General features: G+C 35.0%; 1 pseudogene; it reads left to right on the top strand.

The window, feature by feature from the left end:
• Window positions 1-3548: 3548 nt before the first annotated feature.
• LOC125491899 (uncharacterized) lies at window positions 3549-7253 on the top strand (annotated as a pseudogene).
• Window positions 7254-18971: the final 11718 nt, after the last annotated feature.

Below are 18971 nucleotides of genomic sequence, written 5' to 3' on the forward strand. Positions count from 1 at the left end.
TATATACATACATATATATATATATATAATATATATATATGTATATATATATTACATACATATATAATATATAATATACATACATATATATATATATATATACATATATATATATATATAATAATATAATTATATATAATACATAATATATAATATATATATAACATATATATAAATAATATATAATATAATAAATATATATATAATTATGTATCTATATTGGGCTTGGAAATCATACTATGTATTTACAAATTTTGTTGAGAATATAAAAATGTCATGTCCTTCTCATTAAGCATTCTAAACATATTTCATTCGTAAGTATTATTTTATGTAAACTAATAAATTTGTTATTATCATCCATTCAATATTGTTTCATACATATTTAAGAAAAATTGTTAATTCATGCTAAATTTATATTATTTAATTTGTAAATTAACAATATAAATGACTTAATGTTTATGTTATTGAGCAAACGTGGAATTTCAAAGTTCGCTTTTAGTATACTACACCTTAATTCTTATATGTTAACTATTTTAATTTGCTTATTTTATATTTGACAAGAACAACTTACTATAACATAAGTAGAATTATAAATTAATTTCATTGAACGTACATATGAATTCAAAACGATCTAAATATACGTACAAATTTATGCTATTAACGTGGAAAACATTTCTTATTTTAGTTACCACTCATTCACTCAATCAACTGTTATCAAAAGAAGTTGAACAAAAATATGCAAGACAAAAGAGGAAGTTTATTATGTTAGAAAAGCGTGCAAGATTTACGCGTACCTCTGCTCCTATACGATCACGAAATTTAATGCCCACGCCAATCAACTTACCTCTTAACGGATCTTCATCAGGTATAAATTGCAATTAGATTAAGTAATTAACACATATCATCCAACCATTTTGGACAATAATTAGTTATCCTTTTGTAATATATGCAACTAACATGTTTATTGTCTTGCCATTATAAGCGTTTTCCTCAACTTATGGATTCTCTCCTTTATCGTCGACAATTACAAACTTCTCTACTAATTCGTACGTAACTCCGATTCCTAATGGTGAGTGTATATAGTTTCTTTTACTTTGAAAACGTATTACTTGCAAGATAGTAATGTAACATTATTCTTAATGCAGTATTTTCGACAAGTCTACCATCTTCAAGTTCACAAGATCTTAGTTGTCATGTGGACATGACAACTCAATCGCCATTAAGTGCTATAACACAAATTAGTATCGGCTTGTTTATACTAAATTATTCACTTATTGATTGTTAATATTTTGTGAAATTATGTGCGTTAGATAAAGAACATGCATCAAAGATAGCAAGGCACCAACGAAAACTTATAATTGAAGAGAAACGAAGTTCTGGTAATAAATTAAACAATTATAAATATGCCATGTTTATTCTATTTCAGTTTGTTTACTTAGTATGATCATAAATATATAAAACGTTGTGACCAACTGACATCACCTATTGTCGCTTGACGTAGCGTCTACGCCATGTCCACTGTCAACGAAAGTTATACAACCTATGCGATTATGCAGTTCATATAGATCAAAGACACGTGTAATCCGAAGTAGGCAAGTCCTTGAATCGGTTTCAAAGAGAATCATTCCATGTATGTTATAGTAAATATTAATTAACTAATACAGCACCATAAATAGTATGTAGATAAGATATACAATTAGTAAACTTGTGTGTTTATGCATTAAAAATAAAAATTTTGTCTACAGATGGCAGTGATGGTGAAGGAAATGATATGCATGTTGACAATTATTCAAATTCTAACGCGCGAGTAGAAATAATTGATTCAGGTATAAGTCGTGCAGTAAGGCATATAATAGTTTGGTTTATTCTTTAAAACACTAATTAAAGTTATAAGTTTTTTATTTATTGTAGAAGGTTATTCAGATTTGGGAGATCCCACATGTGTTTGCGAGTTCTGTGGAGCACAAATGTGGTTTGGTGAACGAGTAAACAAACGGAATAAGAGTGGACGACCAAAGTTTGGGATGTGTTGCATGCAAGGAAAAGTACAATTACCTTTACTTAAGCGTCCACCCCAACTTTTGGAAGATCTATTGAAAAAGAGACATAGTAGAAGTGCGCACTTCCTTGATAATATTAGAGGGTATAACATGATGTATTCGTTCACTTCTATGGGAGGTAGAATAATTGCACCAACTACCCATGGTCGTGGTCCATATACATACAAGATTGGAGGTCAAAATCATCACCTGATAGGCAGTTTGTTGCCGAACGATGGAGCACGTCCTAAATTCTCTCAATTATACATATATGACACTGAAGAAGAGGTTCAGAATAGGAAGAATGCGGCAAGGTATCGTGCTATTTTACTGCAAATATTTGAACATGTCATTTGTATTAAATGTAATATATACATCCTCATTCATAATAAAGCAATGCTAACGTTTGAACATACTATATTGCGTTAGTTCTAAAGACCCTAATAAATTTGAAGATCGTGTCGTTGCACAATTGAAGGATATGGTTGATCAGCATAACCCATTGGCCAAGAGTTTTAGAATGGCTAGAGATCGTTTCGAATCAAACAACGGCGAAGACTTAAAACTTAGGCTAATTGGAAGAAGGGATTCTGATGGAAGGACTTATAACCTTCCAACAACATCTGAAGTGGCCGCTTTATAGTTGGAGACATTGATACAGCAGATAAGAGGGATATAGTAGTCCAAAGGAAAAATGGAAGATTAAGGCAGATATCTGAGCTTCACCCATCGTATTTACCGTTACAATATCCACTGATTTTCCCATATGGGGAAGATGGATATCGAGTAGATGTTATGCATAGAGACAAGACCGCATCAAGTAGTTCTACGAATAAAAGAGAACGACTTACTATGCGGGAGTGGTTTGCATACAGAATGCAAGATCGTGAACATGAAGCCGATACTTTGTTATTATGTCGTCGGTTGTATCAACAATTTTTGGTTGACGGTTACACTATGATTGAGGCGAGAGGCTCTCCTTTCTAAAGAATAACCAACAAAGTTTAAGATCAGATAATGTGAAGAATTTAAGAGGGGCTGTGGAAAGGAGGTGATACAGAGGGATCTTCCAATGGCAGTCGCGTTGTTATACCACCGTCATTCACAGGTGGACATAGCTACATGAGAGAGAACTATCAGGATGCAATGGCCATTTGTAGATGGTATGGTTATCCAGATTTGTTCATAACCTTTACGTGTAATGCTAAATGGCCAGAAATAAGCAGATTCGTTCAAAAAAGGGGACTTAGACCCGAGGACAGACCGATATCATCTGTCGAGTCTTTAAAATGAAGCTCGACCAATGGTTAAAGACCTAAAGGAGAATGAGATATTTGGCCGAGTTAAAGCTGGTACGTATAAATCAAATCCGGTATAATGATGTTGATTTCTACAGCTTTTTTTCATCTTTAATATATATATAGATTGAATTAATTGAATTTCATACTACTTTACAAAACAATTTACACAGTCAAGATTAGTTGGTCTACTTATAAGGTTGTTCAAATAATGATGCATACATATCTTCTTTTTTCTCCAGTTGTTTATACAGTTGAGTTTCAAAAGCGTGGCCTTCCCCATGCTCATATACTTCTTTTCCTGCACCCTGCTGACAAATATCCACAGGAAAGCGATATTGACAAGATTATATGCGCTGAGTTACCAGATCCAATTGAGGATCCGGATTTGTATGAGACTGTTACAGAAATGATGCTACATGGTCCATGTGGTCCCTCAAACACTAATGCACCTTGCATGGATCAAAATAAGTGCACAAAGCATTTTCCTAAAAGATTTATTGACGAAACAAAGGTTGATGAGGAAGGATATCCAGTTTATAGAAGAAGAGATAACGGAATCTCGGTTGAGAAGAACGGAGTGCATCTTGATAATAGGTTTGTTGTTCCTTATAATCCACAACTGCTTCGTAAGTATCGTGCCCATATAAACGTTGAATGGTGCAATCAATCCAGATCGATAAAGTATTTGTTCAAGTACATAAATAAGGGTTACGATAGAGTAACTGCTGCTGCTTATCAAAACAGAAATAGCTGCGATGATCCACAAAAGATTGATGAGATTAAAATGTATTACGACTGCCGTTACATATCTGCTTGTGAGGCAGTGTGGAGGATATATGGATTTCCTATTCACTATCGAACCCCTGCTGTTGAGAGATTGAGTTTCCATCTACCTGGGGAGCAAACGTCGTCTACACTGACCAGATGGACGTGGGAGATGTACTTGATAGACCTAATGTTGATAGCACAAAGTTTTTATCGTGGATGGAATGCAACCAAAAGTATGAAGAAGCAAGACAGTTGACTTATGTAGAGTTCCCCACGAAATTTGTTTGGAAACAACCTACGCGAGAATGGACACCTAGGTCGAAAGGGTTCGCACTTGGCAGGGTATACCATGTCGCTCCAGGTTCTGGTGAGAAATACTATCTAAGAACGCTCCTTAATTTTGTAAAAGGCCCGACGTGCTACGAGGATATAAGAACGGTTGATGGTTTAGTGTATCCAACCTTCAAAGAAGCTTGCTACGCAAGGGGGCTGCTTGATGACGACAAGGAATACATAGACGCCATAACAGAGGCAAGCTTTAGAGAAACGGGGCATTATCTGCGAAATCTATTTTGCATGTTACTTATGTCTGGTAGCTTATCTAAACCAGAAGACATATGGGAAAAGACATGGCACCTACTATCTGATGACATTCTATATAAACAACGTCGTATTCATAAAAACAAAGGTACAAGATACAGTATTTTGCATACTTACTTTTTTTTTCGCTTACTTGGATGTTTAATAATTGTGCAACGAAAAAAGGATCACTGTGACATAAGTGAAGGCAGCTAATATGAAATCTTCCCTATCGAATTGCAGATTTAACTCTAACGATGAACAAATTCAAGCTTTTGCACTGGCAGATATTGAAGCTAAACTGCAAAGTAATGGAGTAGCCTTCGAAAATTCAGTGAGATGCCTTTTCCAGATGAATTAGTCGTGTTTGAAGGTCAAAATAAGCTAATAGCGGATGAGCTTTCATATGACATACCCTCATTAATTCAGGAATATGACAATCTGTTTCCATGTCTAACCGAAGAACAACTAATGGTTTTCAACGAAATAATGCACTCTGTTAATGGCCAATCAGGAGGTGTGTTTTTTGTATACGGATATGGAGGCACGGGTAAAACATACATTTGGAGGACATTGTGTGCTGCAATTAGGAAGATGGGTGAAATTGTTTTGCCAGTAGCATCAAGTGGAATTGCGTCCCTACTTCTTCCAAAAGGTCGAACCGCCCATTCAAGGTTCGGGCTTCCACTCAATGTTTGTGAAAACTCTACGTGTGTAGCTATTAGGCCTGGTTCTGACTTAGCTGCATTGCTCATGAGAACAAAGCTAATTATCTGGGATGAAGCACCAATGATGCACAAATATTGCTTTGAAGCACTTGATAGGAGTTTAAAGGACATTATGCAAGCTGTTGATCGAGATAATTTGCATCGACCATTTGGAGGTAAAGTTGTTGTCTTTGGTGGTGATTTAGACAGATTCTGCCTGTTATACCCAAGGGTACAAGGCAAGATATAGTATTTGCGACGTTAAACTCTTCGTTTCTATGGGATTCATGTAAGGTTTTGAAGCTTACACGCAATATGAGACTTCAATCATGTTCTTCTTCGTCTACCGCTAATGAAATAAGGGACTTCTCAGAATGGATACTGAGCGTTGGTGATGGCAGAGCTGGAGGGCCCAATGATGGAGAAGTCGATATTGAAATCACTGAAGATATTCTTATAGACGGTGGAGATGACCCCATATCATCGATTGTCGACAGCACATACCCTTCACTCACTGATCACCTTTGGGAAGCCAAATACTTCCAAGAAAGAGCAATTCTAGCTCCAACTAATGAAATAGTTGAGAAGGTAAATGATCATGTGTTGTCCACAATTCCAGGTGATGAGAAAATTTACTTGAGTTGTGATGCAATTAGTAAAGATGAAGGGAACTTAGGGGCTCATGATATATATTCTACTGAATTCTTAAACACAATAAAGTGCTCGGGCCTGCCAAATCATAGTATTAAGTTAAAAGTTGGTGCGCCTATCATGTTGCTTCGTAATATTGATCAGACATCTGGATTGTGTAATGGCACGAGGCTGGTAGTGAAGCATTTAGGCAATCGAGTGATTGAAGCTACTGTCATTTCAGGGAGCAATGTTGGTGACAAGGTATTCATCCCACGAATGACACTAACACCGTCTGACTCAACAAAATTTCCTATCAGATTCAAAGACGGCAATTTCCTTTGACTGTGTGTTTTGCCATGACAATAAATAAAAGTCAAGGACAATCATTGTCGCACGTCGGTTTGTATTTACCGAGGCTGTTTTCAGTCATGGTCAGCTATATGTCGCTATTTCCCGAGTCACGAGCAAAAAAGGACTTAAAATTCTGATTTGTGATAAAGAGAATAATGTGTGCAAAACAACCACAAATGTTGTTTACAAGGAAGTGTTCCAAAATGTATAACTTCATACACATTTTTGTAATGTTTGTTAATATAACTTTTACTTATTCTTTCATTACAAAATTTGTTGTCTGCTATTGGTTTCATTGAAAATTCTGTCTTATTAAGCAAATCACTTCCCGTGCATTTTTGCACGGGTCCCAAAACTAGTTGTGAGAATAATGAAAGCGCTTATCCTAATATGGAAACTTGGAGTTTATATGTACTATCTCCATTTCTTTTTAATTTATAGATTTTTTTTTGTTCTATTTCTTTTTAAATTTACACACTATTGCCTTTTCCTTTTTTGGTAATATGTCACATCTACTTTCTCATCCTTTTCTACACTTGTCATCCACATTTTAATATTCTAACCCACATTTTAGTTTCTCTCTCTCTCTCTCTCTCTCTCTCTCACTTTTTAGTTTTTCTCTCCACCTTTTTAGTTTATCTCTCATACTTTAGCACTTTCGCCTTAGTTCTCATCCAAAGTGAAGTGTGTAGATTAATTTGAAACAAATGTATTATATAGTAAGAAAACTTATCCGAAACTAACTAAAAAAATAACCTTTTGTTTTAAAAAAACTACATGATAAAAATCTTGTTAAAAAAGTATTTTATGATAAATTTTACGGCTTTTTCACCAACTACCCCCGACAAATTGAAAAATTCACAATACACCCTCAATGTTCCAAATATTCACCATATACCCTTGACTATTCGAAAACGTTTACCAGATATCTTTTTCTAATTGTCGTTAACTTACCATTAGCTTTATTTACCATTTTGCCATTATTAATCCTAAGGGGGTGTTTGGTATGATTAATGGAAACATAATGGAAATGATTTGAAAAAGAAGGGGAAGTGGAAATAATAATTGTTACCTTGAATAGTTGTTTGGTATCTTAGTGGAAAGGAAACAATTGAGAGGTTTATGATTGAGGAAGGAAATGTAATTTGTTTCCACCAGTTTGACAAGGGTAACAAATGGGGGAATTGTGAATCCCTTCGGATTCGGTATTTGTTGCTTAACGCTCATCCCAAACAATTAGAAATGGAAACACTTATTTGAATCTGTTTCCTACATCAAATTTTTCTATACCAAACACCTCTAAACCCTAACACTAATCTACCATAATCTAACTCTAACCTTAATCCTAATCTACTCCTAAAATCTAAACCCTAACCCACTCCTCCCCTTACCCTCCACCAGTCCCCCACCCCTTGCCTTCCACCGATCTCCCCCTCCACCTACCCCCACCCCTCCCCTCCACCGGCGTAGCACCAACTACACAAGTTTTCGCGGCGGAAATTGAGTCCCCAACCGTCGGAAAGCTCACACGAAGCACGAGTTTTCGCCGCTGAATTTGAGTCCCCAACCGCTGGAAATTGACGAATTTTCGCAGCCTCCCCCCCCTTCGAATTAACCCCTCCTCGAATTTTCGAAACTTAGGCGAGATTTGAAGTGCAAATCCAAAGATGAGGACGAGAGAGAAACGCACAAATCAAAAGACGAGGATGAGAGAGAGGACATGAGAGGGAGAGGGGGAGGGGATTAACGGCATAAATCGAAAGGGAGGGGAGGGGTATGGGGTGGGGGCTACGGCCGTGGGGGAGGCGGTGGGGGGCTGCTCAGGGTTAGAGGAGAGGAGTGGGGGCCTGGCTTAGTCTGGGGTGGAGGGGAGGATGTGGGTTAGGGATTAAAGATTAGGGTTAGATGTTAGGGTTAGAGTTTAATTGTGACAAAATCTTAAATAATGCAAACAGTGAGTTAACGACAGTTATGAAAAGGACATTTGTTGAACGTTTTCGAATAGTCAGAGGTATATGATGAATATTTGCAATATTTAGGGTATATTGTAAATTTTTTAATTTTTCAGGGGTATTTGGTGAAAAAACCGGAATATGAGAACTAATTAAAAAATCAGTATTGACCAAACCCGTGCCTCGCCCATACGTGATTTTTTTAACCCTTTTTCCCTCCTTTTCAAAAATCTTCCCTATCGCTTCGAATTTCACACTCCAACATCTCTTCTCCCTCTCTTTTCAAACCATATTAATGAAGCTCGAACCTCTTCAATGTTGAAACTGAAGCAAACCCTCATGAATTGACGCAATTTTGACCTATGTATGCAACTATTTCCTCTCCAATGAGTATCTTACATTTGGTGGTTGTTTAAAATTGGTGTGTGCGAGGATATTATGTATCCTTTGTGTATTGAGCCTTTTAACCATCTATTTTTAAGTGCCAGTATAACCGATTATGCATTGGAGATATTTTAATTTGGTTGAACTTGACTAATCAATTCAAGGAGTTACGAAAAATTTTGGTAGGCGTTATTTATACAAAAAATATTTGGCAGATTTTACGATGTAAGGGAGTAATTGCACCTAAATGAGAATTCAACGACCTATCACAAAAGTCGAATCATATTATTTACAAAAATACAAATTCAATATTATGGTACATGTAAAAATTAAGAATTTTTTAATTAATAGATGTTTGTTGACAACTCATGGGTGTAGACACATAATCGTGTAGACGTGTCTCCCCATTTAAGGGCCCAATAATGAAACATACCGCAGTATTAGTTGGCGCGGCCTAATGGAAGAGCAATTCGAATAACCAGGCCATGTTGTGTTTGAAATTGACTTAGTATCAATCTAGTAAATAATCAAACACGTGCTCAAGAGGTCTTTCTCAGGGTTGTAATGGGACTCGAGTAGAGCTAAGGAAATTATTTAGGAAATGTGGTGGAAAAGCCAAGAAAAGGGGAGCCAAAAAAAACACTAGTAACAGGACTAGGTGTGGCTGAAACAACTCCTATGGCATGAACAACATGACCAAAACAATAACCAACTTTAAAAGCTCACGAACCATCCAATACTTGTCTCTTTCAGCATAGTTTTGAACACTTTTTGAAATTTAATGAGTGAAGATCATAAAATTTTTCAGATGTTTCACTATCCTTTTTCACTTTATTTTGTTCTTTTTCTCTTCTTTATTTGTATCAACATAGACATTATTTCCAACCAACCCATAGAATCAACCACACATCATAGTATCAACCTAATAAATGCTCCTCCAAGCTAGGCTTAGGGCAATAATCATTGTAAAGGCTCAAGGCGTAACAATGTGGCTCAATATCAAAATAAAAAGTCATTAGACTCAGCAGGGCTAGGAGGAAAATTAATTCATTTAACAAATTTATGGCTTAAAAATTAAATAAATGAATGCCTCTATCACATCGCATGTCCAAATTCACCAGAAATCAACGAGTACATCACGAAAATCAAGATCAAAATGCTATGAGGAACTAACACACAAGAATAGATTGGATACGGACGTAAATCCATAGGCAACAATGAGTCCTCACAGTCTAACCAGTTCAGCATGCAGTCAAAGTATGCGCTTCATCATCAAAATCCACTAAAGATCAAGGCAATTAAAGATCACATCACAACATTACAATCACAAATGCCCAACTATCCAGTATAGCCAGTTAAATTATTTTTCAAAGCACGGTTCGGGGCATAGGGAAGTAATCAATCCATTCATATTCAACTCGTAATTTTGGTATTTTTTCAGCAATATTTCATTTGTTTTTTTTTGTCATTTTTCTTTTTTTTTTGAAAGCAATTAAATTAACCAAACTAAATTAGAAAGCAGTTAAACAAAAGCAGTACTTACAGAAATCCTCCCCCAAGCTAAACTTTGCAATGGTCTCATTGCAACAAGGGAAAGGAAAGGGACATGGACACCAGCTGTCCATCAACCTGCATCCAGCAGTTTCGTAACTGTTTGCTTTACCACCCCGTCCAACCCATGTTGGACCTGAATGCTAGGGGGGTGGACCTCATCTATAGGAACTCGATGCTCCTTAGGGCTTAGTCCTGTCAAGTCATCGGTACTATATCCAATTGTCTTTTTGTGAGTCTTTAAGACCGTTAGAAATTGTTCTTCACCTGCTATAAACTCTAAGACAAGCACATCATCTAAAGTATCAGAGGAGGGGGAATGGGGCATGCAATCATGGTTCGGGTCACCAATAACATCAACCTTATAGCATGCTTCCTCTAACATAGGTGTAACAACCCTGAATTTCTACTTTCTTTAGAAAACATGTTAGAGTACAAAGCATGGACAATTCAAGAGTTGTTATGCCGCGGTTATTAAACATTTAATAACAGCAAGGCGAAAGGTACTACTACTAATACATAAATTGATTATTAACTATTACAACAAAAAAGGAAATGTAATTAATAAATACACTCTTATAACAAACCATAATTCTAACTATTGCAGCGGAAGTCTTAACTTTAATAAATCTACATCTAGGTGAAGTCAACGCTCTCACCCCAATATAAGCTAGTCACCATCAATCCCAGCACATTGAAGACATGTAATATCAGTCAAAGGGCTGAGCAAGATTTCATACCAATAACAACTTTGAACTATCCAATGTGCAGGTGGAATACATATATAGTATGCCACAAAAATCATTTCACTTGTACAACATTCAACTTGAATATAATATACAACCTTCAATAATTCAAATCCACTTTACTTTCTCTCTAAACCATTATGTTAAACTTTCAAATATAAATTCTTTAAAATATGTGAGTAGGAAGTAATAAAAATCCAATGAGCTAGCTAGGCTCACTAGATAAGGTAAACACCAAAGTCCCTAGTATGCATACCCCTAACTTGATAATGTACCAAGAAGGAAGACAAATGGCAAGAGTATTGATCAACATACTCCCAACTACTAAGATATATTGTTGAGACACTATTAACTCAACATACTTCCAAACTCGGAGAATACCGCTTACCGGCAACCCCACAATAAAACTCTATAAACCCTCGTAAGAGTGAGGAACTTTCTTCTTTCAAAATCTCAACTTGGTATCATAGAGGAACTTCCTCCTTCCAATATAAATCTCATAAACATATCTCAACTCTTTCAATAAAAATATCGAGAACAATATAAATCTCAAAGTATAAACTTCATAAAACAATCACGTTGTTAAAATAAATTTCTAAGCAGTGTAAAATAATTTCTGAACTCATCCATACAAGTACAGTAAGAAATCTTACCTTATCAGCAACCAAAGTTAACAAATCTCAATCTCAAGTCAAAAAGGGTTCTTCTACGAACTCGCGATCTACAATGTAATATAATATGGTATAAATCACTTGACTACAAACTTTACACAGTTTACACATAAGCGACATAACCTAGTTAATGAGCCTTGACTAACTTTAACAACAAGTCACTTTAAATTTAATCCAAAAGGAATAAACCAAAGTCAATAAAAGTCAAACTGTAAATACTACTAACTACACGAAAATAAGATGCGTTATATTTAATTTCAGCAGAAACTTAAAATAAGGATAACTTTCTCCTATGAAGTCCAAATGAAATGTTTCTTGAGCCTATCTTGGATGAAATTTCGATACGAACAACTTTTGTGGTAGTATTTTGGCTAAAAACACCCATAAACTGACGAAAAATACAATTACGAATCTGACATGTAATTCCTATGAGTTATAGTTGTTGATAAACTTATTATTTATAAGCAAAATTCCTTTCAATCAAGCTACACCCAACACTCATAATCAAAACCCTAACTCAAGAATCCTAAACTAACAAAACTCCAAATTCAGAAAAAATAACACATACTAAAATTAAAATATGGAAAAGATCCTAACTTGATTAATAACACAATTAGAAAGTAGAAGAGTGTAAAAAGACCCAAAATTTCGTCTCCTTGACCCAATTTTCGACCCGAAAATTGCAAGTATAGAACCCAATTCTCTCTTTTCTAAATACCCACAAAAACTGAGAAAATATTGAAGAAAGATGAATAACAATTGAAGTGATGATGGTTGATAAAGAAATTAGTAGTTTTATTGGAGTTGAAGGTTGGATGAAAAGAAAGGAAGGAAAATGGAGTTTAGAAGGAAACTAAAAAGTGTCGTGGTTTCTACTGTTTACTTTTTTTTCCTTTTTTTTTTCCTTTTCTTTTATAAGTTGGTACTCAACCTAGTCAAATTAGGAATTAATTTTTGACCCTTCTAAGGTAAGGTCAATAAGTTGGAAATAAAATATATTGAATAAAAGGACATTCTAAAATAATATAACGGATTGCTAAACATGTATAAAAATACGGGGTGTTACAATCTATCCCCCTTAAAATTAGTTTCGTCTCGAAGCTTAAAGTATTACTCGAATGACCAAACTCATACTCTTGTTTCTAAAAACAAGTGATTAACTCTATAAGTTAGCCAAATATTATCACCCTGCATAACATCTCCAACAACCAAATCATTTAGGAGAACATCTCCGGTAACTAAATCACTTTCTTATAGATCAATTCAAATGACCACCTTTATAACCACAATCAGTCCAACTAATATATTCATACCATAACAAGTAGACCTAACATCTCATAGATCAATTGATTTGATCAGCCTTGTAGACATACAACCATTTTAACTAAAAATGTTCATACTATAAGAAGTAAAAAAAAAAATGCAACATATTACAAGGTTTACCATAAAAGTTTACCATAAAACTTCTAATCATACACGAATTAGGTATACTTTAGATATTAAGGTATACATCACATATGAAATCATAACTTTTAGCACCAAACATACAATTGGCACGAAATCTACCCCCCTAAAAAAGGAAGTTACGCCCTCGTAACTAACAATAACATGAACAAGAGATGGAGGCACATAAAATACATGACATCCTTGGTCTTACGAGTAGTTCCTTGGTATTGTGGTGTGACGGAAACGTTTACTATCTATTTCTCAACCCTACGGGTCTAACGAATCGGATCTATTAGTATAGAGTCTCAACTAGAACTTGAACTTTCACCATGTGAAAAGTTACTAATACGATGTCGTAACTAAGAAATATGGAATACATTACATACACAATCAACTATCCTTTCAAGGATCACATATGGACCGATGAACTTGGGAATCAACTCCCTTAGTAAGGCTTAGACACGACGGGAAATAATTTAAGTCAAGCTAAACCGAACCACTACCGTCACACTCGTTGGACTATGTTGTAAAGTGTGAAATTCAATTCATAACTACACTATTGTTCACAAGTGCTTTAGACAATAACATAGAATTTTCTGGAAAATCCGGTAGAGTTTCCTTTGTAAAATGGACTACTCGAAATGAGAAAAGGTGTTTTAAACCTTTTACAATCACAATGCCTAAAAGCATTTCCAAAATCAGTAATTAATGCTTGTTTTGGAGTTTATGGCTCTCACATAATCAATGACCACGACAATTACATCAAATCACACTAATCATTTACATAATAAAAAAAATATTTGAGTAACCTTACGCGTGAATATGGACACAACCAATTTCTCTTTCTTTCAGAACGATTCCTTATTAGAAATCCAATAATAAATGACCCTTTTATAGAACTCTTGTTTTGCAAAAACTTTGCTCAATCATTCTTATTTTCACATCAGTCTTTTAGACACGAAGTAACAACATACTAAGATCTATCGCTTTAAAACAATTTCTTGATGGGGATCCAATCAATCCAAATAATATTTTCAATACTAGGGTATTGAGGCTTGGAACCTCTGACAATGGGGTTGAACATAATCCTAACAACAAAGAAGGGGTTTGAAATCTTCGGCATTGGCTTGACTCATAGTCATGACAGTGGGGGCGTGGAGGCTTGAAACCTCCACCATGGGGTTGGCCATCTAACTATCCACTTTAGTTGGGTCGAAACTCAGACAATTTTAAAGCACATAACACGATTTCAAATATTCTTTACTAGACACCAAGTCTCATATTACTTGGTAACACTCAAAACACATCAAAGAGTGGTAGAAAGCTTCATTGAAATACCTTCAAGGCTCACAATCTGTGGGAGACTTGCCCCCTTTCAAAACTTTTTCAAAAACGTGTTCTTAACTTTTCCTAAATTCACTCAAATCGTTGCAGAAAAATCATTTCTAGATCGATTTGAGTATGAACCCACAACCTTAATTGAAACGTGTCTAAATCACTTTCACACGCTACAGAAACAAATTGAACAATCTCACATAGTCTTTGGTAGGGTAACTTACTCGTTGACCAAACAGGGCCAAATCGAGCTACTAAGATACTACAGAAAATGATATGCTCTATTTACATGAAACTAAAGCTTACTTTATAAAAAACTCCTTTTTATATCATGTCTCAAAACTAACACACATTCATAACACATCATAAACCGTTCACACACTATAATTTCACGAAATAAAAGTTCAAGTCATGCAGGCATACGTGAATCACATAAACTAATGACTCCATCAACAATAATAGTGGTATTACCCTTGCATGCCGATACTCAACACTCCAGACATAGCAATCAAGAGTTAACTTAAACTCACTCTTCAAGGTTCATGAAATAGAGATGGTCCAGTATACTTCCATAGTTTCTATTAAATTCATTAATTTCGACTCAAACAACTAGTCATAGACTTACCGCATGATACACTTAACCCTTACTCACATAAAACTTAAATCAAATTAATCGATTACACACTTTAACCACTATAATAACTTAGTCTCATTATTCGGACAAGACTTAAGTAAATTGAGTTTGGGCACATTTAACCATCCCTAATAGCCTCTAGGTCATTAACGACAATTTGTTCAACTTTAAGTGGGCGTCTAACGCCCCAGGGGGACACAAAGGAGAGCTTTTTATATGTTATAACCAAGCTATCTCGAGATTCTCAACCAATTAACATGGTACAACTATAACTCCACAACTACATTCATTTCATTAGACAAGTGCAAGGAATTGCTGAGCTTGTAGCTTGTCATTTAAGGTTAGTGACTACCAATCAAGAAGTTTGCAATAACTTTAAACCAAAGACTTAGATTACTTAAACTTATACATTAACATTAAACTCAATGAGGAAAGACTTTCTTCGTTAAACCAGTCTACATTAGGCTCGCTAACCATTTTAGTGTTATTAGACCTTGATCACTACTAAGCAAATCACATAGCGGGGAACTACACATTCCACCATCGACATGACTCGAGTTGACATTATGCCTTACATATGTCACTACTCCATAGCCTTACTAGGTACATGATAGTTACTAGTTGTTCTATAATGATCTCAAATCGACTCATTGACACCGGCGAATAAATAGTAATACTTTACGGTTGACCCTTAACATGTTATGAGCTAACTTTGACTAGTCACGGGTATGCTACAAGAAATCGACTGACTTGGACTAATTCTGTTAACTTTAGCTATCCACTTCACCACGAATACTTCATGAAAGTCAACATAACACGACAACTTACAGTGATAGTCATCTCATAACTCGCTAGACTACTTTAAAATCACGTAAACAAGGTCTATGGACATGACCAAGAGAGCTAATAGCTCGAGTTTCAACTCTTGTTATAGCTTCAACACACAATCATACACTAACAAGTCAATTCGTATCACTTAGTCAACAAGACTAGCATATCCAAGATATAATCAAACCCTTCTTTATAAGGTTTTCAATTAACAATTCACACCAACTACAATTCATGCATGCCATCACGCAACTCAATCAGTTTGCAATCTGAGAATCAAGTAGTTAATCATTAAACATTCTCAAGGCTAAAAGATGGACAAAGTACGGGAGGTGGGTGGGACTAACACCACAATACACACAAGAGAAAATATAAAAATAAAAAGGAGTGTCCACTATAATAGTTCGTCCTAATGCGAACATAAAAATCGGCGAGCTAATACTTAAATGAAATAGGTGACGATAGAAATTAACATCAAGACGGAATGTCACCTTAGAGTTCCTTTAAGCAAATGGAACTAAATTTTGCATTATGCGACTCAAACTTGAGCTTATTATAACAAACTTTCGACTGTGCACCAACAATCACAATCCAAACAAGGATATACTCGAAATGGTTTACCTTTACTATCTAATCATTCCAAACATGGAAGCAAGCAAAACTTAACTAGAGTCAAACATGAAACGCAACTAGTTCCACACTTACCAAACTCATTGACTTTATCAAGTCAAACATCCACATAAGAGGGATCATCAACAACTACCGTACACAACAACTACATGTAATCTCTCACTTCCCATATCTCAAACTTACCTCGACTTTTTAAATTTTAATACTTTTATTTATTTAGTCTTACTTAAGGTCACAATCTCAATGTTACAACTCTAAGAACAACCTACAAGGTCACAAAAATCTACCTCGAGGTAGGGATGGATCCAACTTCCAATCAAAACAATGATTTAAACTTTTGTACATTATTCTTCATCATTAACACGCACCCCGGCCGCTGATGGTCTTAATGGTGATGAACAATCCACGTAGGGAAAGGTACTTTCTCCTAAAACGTAGTTTCAAAATAATCAAAGGAATTTGGAGATCCCGATAGGTTCTAAATCGATGGTTACAACTCTAGGTCTCAATCCTAGACAAAAACTCAAGGTTAACCTATAGGGCTAACCTAAGACCCTACACCTTGGCACTAAACTGGTGGCTAATCCTATAGACCACTCTAAGCTCAACTAAATATAGACTCTAACCATAAACTCGAACCGTTGGCTCTGATACCAACTGTAACAACCCTGAATTTCCACTTTCTTTAGAAAACATAGTAGAGTACAAAGCATGGACAATCCAAGAGTTGTTATGCCGCGGTTATTAAACATTTAATTATAGCAAGGCGAAAGGTACAACTACTAATCCATAGATTAATTATTAACTATAACATCAAAAAGGAGAAGTAATTAATAAATACACTCTTATACCAAACCATAATTCTACTATTGCAGCTGAAGTCTTAACTTTAATGAATCTACATCTAGGTGAAGTTAACGCTCTCTCCCCAATATAAGCTAGTCACCATCAAGCCCTGCACATTGAAGACATGTAATATCAGCCAAAAGGCTGAGCAAGATTTAATGCCAATAACAACTTTAAACTATCCAATGTGCAGGTGGAATACATATATAGTATTCCACAAAAATCATTTCACTTGTACAACATTCAACTTCAATATAATAGACAACCTTCAATAATTCAAATCCACTTTACTTTCTTTCTAAACTATTCTGTAAAACTTTCAAATATAACTCCTTTGAAATATGTGAGTAGGAAGTAATAAAAATCCAATGAGCTAGCTAGGCTCACTAGATACGGTAAACACCAAAGTCCCTAGTATACATACCCCTAACTTGATAACGTACCAAGAGGAAGACAAATGGCAAGAGTATTGATCAACATACTCTCAAGTACTAAAATATATTGTTGGGACACAGTTAACTCAACATACTTCCAAACTCGGAGAATACCGCTTACCGGCAACCCTACAATAAAACTCTATATACCCTCGTAAGGGTGAGGAACTTCTTCCTTTCAAAATCTCAACTTGGTATCATAGTGGACCTTCCTCCTTCCAATATAAATCTCCTAAACATATCTCAACTCTTTCAATAAAAATATCGAGAACAATATAAATCTCAAAGTATAAACTTTATAAAACAATCTCGTTATTAAAATAAATTTCTAAGCAATGTAAAATAATTTCTGAATTCATCTATACAAGCACAGTAAAAAATCTTACCTTATCAGCAACCATAGTTAACAAATCTCAATCTCAAGTAAAAAAGGGTTCTTCAACGAACCTGCGATCTACAATGTAATATAATATGTTATAAATCACTTGACTACAACCTTTACTTAGTTTAGACATAAACGACATAACCTAGTTAATGAGCCTTGACTACCTTTAAAAACAACTCACTTTAAATTTAATCCAAAAGGAATAAACCATCTGGTCAACAAAAGTCAAACTGAAAATACTACTAACTACATGAAAATAACATGCATTATATTTAATTTCAGTAGAAACTTAGAATAAGGATAACTTTCTCCTATGAAGTCTAAATGAAACGTTTCTTGAGTCTATCTTTGATGAAATTTCGATACGAACAACTTTTGTGAAATAGTATTTTGGCTAAAAACGCCCATAAACTAACAAAAAACACAAATTATGAATCTTACATGTAATTCCTACGAGTTATAGTTCTTGTTGATAAACTTATTATTAATAAGCAAAAATTCCTTTCAATCAAGCTACACCCAACACTCACAATCAAAAACCCTAATTCAATTTAACTCAAGAACCCTAAACTAATAAAACTCCAAATTCAGAAAAAATAACACATACTAAAATTAAAATATGGAAAAGATCCTTACTTGATTAATAACGCAATTAGAAAGTAGAAGAGTGTAAAAAGACCCAAAATTCCGTCTCCTTGACCCGATTTTCGACCCGAAAATTGCAAGTATAAAACGCAATTCTCTCTCTTCG

Source organism: Beta vulgaris, chromosome 1, assembly GCF_026745355.1.
Source record: "Beta vulgaris subsp. vulgaris cultivar EL10 chromosome 1, EL10.2, whole genome shotgun sequence".
Taxonomy (NCBI): Eukaryota; Viridiplantae; Streptophyta; class Magnoliopsida; order Caryophyllales; family Amaranthaceae; genus Beta; species Beta vulgaris.